Source organism: Miscanthus floridulus, chromosome 14 (assembly GCF_019320115.1).
Source record: "Miscanthus floridulus cultivar M001 chromosome 14, ASM1932011v1, whole genome shotgun sequence".
Lineage (NCBI taxonomy): Eukaryota > Viridiplantae > Streptophyta > Magnoliopsida > Poales > Poaceae > Miscanthus > Miscanthus floridulus.
The window spans coordinates 46,522,397-46,529,153 of record NC_089593.1 but is presented as its reverse complement, the minus strand read 5'-3'; positions in this window follow the sequence as shown (position 1 = coordinate 46,529,153).

The window sequence follows — 6,757 nt, the reverse complement described above, 5'->3', positions numbered from 1 at the left end:
CCTATCATCGACGCTAATGACAATGGCAGTGGCTATGGCGGCTCGGTGAGGCGGGACAACGGTGGCATGCTGGAGGAAGCTGCGGCGACTCAACCTAGAGCTCGGACGAGCACAACGGAGCTACGGGGAAACTATCTAGCACGCTAGCGTGGCCTGCAGTGGACGGTGGCGACGTGGCCACGACGACGGAGGTGGCGGCAGAGCTTTGGTGAGCTCGCTGCACGGTGCTAGCGCTTACCAAGCTTGAACCGCGAGCACTGGCTGGCGCAGGGAGTCGCTAGGAAGATAGTGATGCTTCTGCGGTGGCAAAAGGGTAGCTCGGCGTGAGCTTGCGCACGGCTATGGCGACGGCGGAGCTGCGGGAGCTCGGCGACTGCTGCTGGTGCGGTAAACGGCGAAGGAGGAGTGGGGAAACTGAAAATGGGGCACGGGATGGCTCGGGCAGGCGCTGGCGGGGTTAAGGCCGCGTTCAGGCGCATCGTGGCCTGCGCGATCAGGGCGTTGGCGATGCACAGCCGTTTTCCCCTCCACGCGGCGGCCATGGCCTGAAGGCGGTCGGCCACTGAAGCCAGCGCTTCAGGTTTGATTCAGTTTGTCAGACAACATGATGGCCTCCTGACAGCGTGTTTTCACGTCGATCAAACTCCTAATCCGTGGAGTATTAGCTCACACCGTCTAAACCAAAATTGTAGCTCAATGTACCAGCTACAACTATTGTTCAAAGACCTTGTGCTAATTCCCAACCGAACTTGAGTAAAATCATCCCAAAGTCGACGCGACCAAACTGTCAATGCACATGACTTAGACAAATTTTTCAAAGTGTTGAAAACAGGGAATTGATGATTCTTGTGAGCCCAATTCAAGCATGTTAGAAGCTAAATCAGTCAATGACCCAAAAATAAAAGTTGTTCCTTATGTCAAATACTACAACTTTGCTTTAGTGACCTCCTCCATGCAAGGTCTCTAACACCTAGTTCAAATTTGGTCAAACATGTCACTTTTAAAAGATGATACACATCAAAGCATGGCTTAATGACCTTTTTACCCCTAACCATGAATATCAAAGTTGTTCATAATGATACTCTAAACATGTTTAAGCAATTTGCAAGGTCATTTAATCATTTCATGTAGTAGTCACTCATAGAGCTAGTTAGTGCAATCACATGAAACATGCCTTAAAGGCTTGATTATGAAAAGTGACTTTCATGAACAATGCTCTAATTGCTAACCCAAGTGTGGTTACATGTTTTTGTGACTCACATCTACCAAGTACATGTTTTCATTCATGATCATTTGCATATACACATGGAGACATGAAATAACGAGAAAGGTTGCATATGTTAATGAAACCTGCGATAACAAGCAAAGGTTGCAGATGTTTCAATCAAAAGTTTCAATTGTAAATGGTTGTTTATGAATGCGTGATGATCATGCTCATGTTATGCAAGTCAAGTTATGCAAGGCTAACACCCGAGGTGTTACAGCCCCTCCCCCTTATAAAAATCTCGTCCCAAGATTTGTAAGACCTACCATTCTTGGAAAAAGGCGGGATAAACTTCTCGTAGATAATCTTCTCTTTCCCACGTAGCATCTTGTTCACTATGATTGTTCCACACCACCTTATAGAACTTAATAATCTTACTCTATGTTACTCTCTCCATCTTCTCTAATACTCGAATTGGCTTTTCTTCATAGGTCAAATCCAATTGAAGCTGCACATTGGTGGGTGCAATAGCTTCTTCCGGTACTCAAAGACATTTCTTTAGTTGAGAAACATGGAACACAGCAAAGATTGCACTCATCTCTGGTGGAAGTTGTAACTTATACGCAACATTTCCTTTTCGTTCCAAAATTTTGTATGGCCCTACATATCTTGGTGAAAGCTTCTTTTTCATCCCAAATCTTTTCACACCTTTCATGGGCGATACTCTCAAGTATACGTAGTCACCCACTTCAAAAGTTAGTGGTCTTCTTCTTCTATCGGCATAACTCTTTTGTCCTGATTGAGCTGCCTTCATATGTTGTTGGATGATACGTACTTGCTCTTCGGCTTCATTAACAAAATCAATACCAAAGTATCTCCTTTCACCGGGCTCAATCCAATTCAATGGAGTTCTGCACTTTCTACCATACAAGGCTTCAAATGGAGCCATTTTGATACTCGCTTGATAACTGTTGTTATAGGAGAATTCAGCTAAAGGTAACCATTTCTCCCATGAACCTCTTGAAGATATAACACAAGCTCTAAGTAAATCTTCTAGGATTTGGTTCACTCGCTCTGTCTGTCCTGAAGTTTGCGGATGATAAGCTGAACTTCTGATTAGCTTGGTTCCTAAGGCCTGGTGTAAGTGCTCCCAGAAACGAGCTATGAACTGTGGTCCTCGATCTGAGATTATAGTCCTGGGTACTCCATGCAGTCTCATGATCTGGGAAATATATAACTCAGAGTATTTCCCCACGTGATATGTTGTGTGAACTGGTACAAAATGTGCCGACTTGGTGAGACGATCAACAATTACCCATATTAAATCATGACCTTGTGGCGTCATTGGAAGGCCTGTGATAAAATCCATGCTGATTTCTTCCCATTTCCATCCTAGAATCGGCAATGGCTGAAGTAATCCAGCGGTTTTCATATGGACGGCTTTCACTCTACTGCAGTTATCACACCTAGCAACATAGGCTACGATCTCTTTCTTCATCTTAGTCCACCAAAAATGGGTTCTTAAATCTTGATACATTTTACTACTACCCGAATGGATAGACAATTTGGATGAGTGAGCTTCATCTAAAATTTGATTCCTTAGCTCATAGTCTTTTGGTACTACTAGTCGGTCCTTAAACCATAATACACCTCTTTTGTCCAATCTAAAATGTTTGGTTTCCTGTTCTTGCATTTTTCTCTTGATGTGACTTATTCCTACATTTGTCTGCTATAGCTCTATGATTTTGCCCTCAAGTGAACAAATGATTGTGATATTGTGTAGTACTGCAGGATGTAACAAGTTGAATCCATCTTCCAATAATGCTTCCACAGTGTTGCAATGGGACTTCCGACTGAGTGCATCGGCTACTACATTAGCTTTACCCAGATGGTAATGCACTTCTAAATTATAGTCCTTAATCAATTCTAACCATCTTCGTTGTCTCATGTTCAGCTCTAGCTGGGTAAAGATATACTTGAGACTTTTGTGGTCAGTATAGATATGACAAACATTGCCCAACAAGTAATGTCTCCATATCTTTAATGCATGTACAATGGCTACAAGTTACAAATCATGTGTAGGGTAGTTGACTTCATGTTTTCTCAATTACTGAGAAGCATATGCAATAACTCTTCCTTCTTGCATAAGCACACATCCCAAACCTATTCCTGATGCATCACAAAATACATCAAAAGGCTTTTCAATGTCTAGTTGTGCTAGCACAGGTGCTGTAGTCAACAAGGTTCTAAGGGTGTGAAAAGCTATTTCACATTCTGGTGTCCATTTGTACTTCTCATCTTTCTGAAGTAGTCTGGTCATTGGCTTAGCTATCTTTGAGAAATCTAGAATAAACCGACGATAGTATCCTGCTAACCCTAGAAAACTCCGAACTTCATAAACCGAAGTTGGGGCTTTCCAATCCATGACCTCTTGTACTTTTGATGGGTCTACAGAGATTCCCTCTTTTGATAAAATGTGACCTAAGAAAGGTACTTTGCTCAACCAGAATTCACATTTGCTAAACTTGGCATATAGCTTATGCTCCCTCAGTCTGGATAGGACAATCCTCAGATGCTCTTCATGATCTAACTCATTTTCTGAATAAATCAATATATCATTGATAAACACGACCACAAACTTGTCAAGTTTGGGCATGAATACCGAGTTCATCAGGTACATGAAGTAGGCTAGAGCATTTGTTAGTCCGAAAGACATAACCAAATACTCATAGAAGCCGTACCTAGTTGAGAAAGCAGTTTTAGGTATATCCTTCGGTCTGATCTTTATCTGATGGTAGCCTGATCTCAAGTCAATTTTGGAGAATACCTTTGCCTTCGCTAGCTGATCGAACAAGATGTCGATGCGGGGCAATGGATATTTGTTCTTGATGGTCACAGCATTGAGTGGTCTGTAATCTACACACATCCTTAGTGACTTGTCCTTCTTTTTCACAAACAATGCTGGACATCCCCACAGAGATGAGCTAGGTTGGATAAGACCCTTGTCCAATAGATCTTGCAATTGAACCTTAAGTTCTGCTAACTCATTGGGTGGCATTCTATAGGGCCTTCTGGATATGGGTGCGGTACCTAACACTAACTCGATCTTAAATTCCATGTCCCTATCCGGGGGTAGACCTGGTAATTCCTCTGGAAATACATTCAGAAACTCACAAACCACGGGGATATCACATATTGTGGTGGTTTGGATAGCACAGGCTAAATGTTGGGGTTCGAAATCGCGGGAGAGTGGTACTAGAAAAGCATTCCCTCCCGTGGGTTCTCTCAACATAATAGTACGGGTGCTAGTGTCAATAAGAACACCATGATCCTTCATCCAATTCATGCCTAAGATTACACTTATCGATAACCCGGGCAATATTATCAAATCTGATGTGTACTCCCTCCCTTGTATGGAGATGAGTACATTTTTAACTATCTTTTTGGTAGTAACAGTTCCCCCTGCTGAACTTATGTTAAAACCCCCTTTGCTTACTTCAATTATTTCTTGCTCATGTCTAGATGCAAATGCTTGACTCATAAATAAATGAGAAGCTCCTGAATCAAATAAAACAACAGCGGGATGTTTGTTGACGAGAAACATACCAGCCATGACAACTTCTCTGGCGGGCACTTCCTCCACAGCAGTATAATGCACTTGTCCTTAACGTGCCCTAGCATTCACCTGCCTCTGATTGTTCTGATTTGGGTTGCCATTCCTCTTGGGGTGGGGGCACTCCTTGGACCAATGACCCAGTTGGTTGTAGTTGAAACATGGTTGATTACTTCTAAATCCGGTGGAGCTATCCTGATTGCCATTTCCTTTTGGTAGGGCAATAGTGAACGCCTTATGGAACAGTTTCTGTGGCCTGTTATTCTAAGCTTTAGGGGGTGGAGGCCTAAACTTGGGTGCAGGTGGACGGAATTGTGGCCTAGCTATGATAGGCGCTTTTGACTGGAAAGATCCAGATGCACCGGCCTCATATGCCCTCTTGCGACCCTTGGCAACTGCATGCATATTGTTGTGGTTTTCTTGGGTCAAGGCATCACTAATAAACTCATTGTACATGACACATCTAGAATTTGCCATGGTCTTCATAAGTTTGGTACCCAAACCTCACTTGAAACTCTCTATCTTTTTCTCCTCGGTATCCATGAAACTTGGAGCATATCTTGACAAGTTGTTGAATGCGTGCATATATTCTGTGAGTGACTTTGTGCCTTGAGTGAGCCTCATAAATTCGGCTGCTTTCATGCGCATCAGGCCTGGGGGAATATGGTGTCCCCTAAAAGCTAGCTTGAACTGTTCCCAGGTAACTCGTGCATTAGCAGGCAAAGACGACAGGAAATGTGTCCACCAGATCCCTGCTGGTCCTTGCAATTGATGAGAAGCATACTCTGCTTTTAGATGCTCCGTGACCCTCAGCAGATGGAATTTCTGCTCAATGGTATTTAGCCACTCATCAGCTTGTAGTGGTTCCTCAGCCACCTTGAAGATTAGAGGCTTCGTATCTAGAAACTCCTTGAATGTACTGTGCTGATTTGGCTTGGCCCCTGGTTGATGTGGGTGGCCACGAGCAGTGTTTTGCGCGATAAGGCGCAAAGCTTCCTCCATTGTCCTTTGGCTCCCCAGGAACTGGGTAAAGAACTCCTGAGCAGACGGCGGCGGTGGGGGTGGCAAGTCATCATGGTTGCCATCCTGGCTGCCACTAGCTCCAGCACCGGTGCGCGTCATCTACGAAGTTGCAACAATAAGCGATTATTGGTTGATGCCAAGAGATTACAGATGAATTAGGTACTCATGCTAAACTGAAATTACTGGAGAAAATTCTCAAAATCACAATAAAAACAAAGGCATAACAATTCATTCTCGCAACATGACATCACCAATTTGACCACTTATCGCGCTCATAATGCATGCAAATTTAAATCGTGATTACCGACAAAGGACTGGAATTGCATTGATGTTCATCCAAACGTGTGATTAATCAACATTACCTGATAGTCAGGTTACTAATGCCAAATTCGTACTACAGGTCCATTACATGAATAAAGGTGATACATTAGACCTTCCACTAAGTACCACGCGACCTAATCCTCATCATGATCACTATCGAGGTCAGATGTAGGATCATCTCCATCCTCAGGTTCCACTTCTTCTTCAGGCTCCACTTCTTCTTCTTCCTCGTACCCTTCTAGATCCATTTCTGCGGCTCTAGGTGGGACATAAGGGTGGAGCTAATTGTTCAGCAGATGAACCTCTTCATGTAGATTATCATTGTATTCTTCCGCATGGGCCAGCTACTGCCCTAGCTCAAACTGTCAAGCTCTCAGGACATCTTCCCTGGACCAGGCTACATTCCGCTGGTGAGTTAACCGAGTCATCTCTTCAGTGAGCCTCTCAATCTCGGCATCATGCTCCCTCTGAAGCTGACGTCAGTCCTCGCGGGCATGACCAAGAGCACCAGACACATGTCTGAGGCTACCTTCTACTCCATCTAACACTCTCATTACTGTGAACATGGCGCTCATGGAAGGGTTATCGCTGTTCTG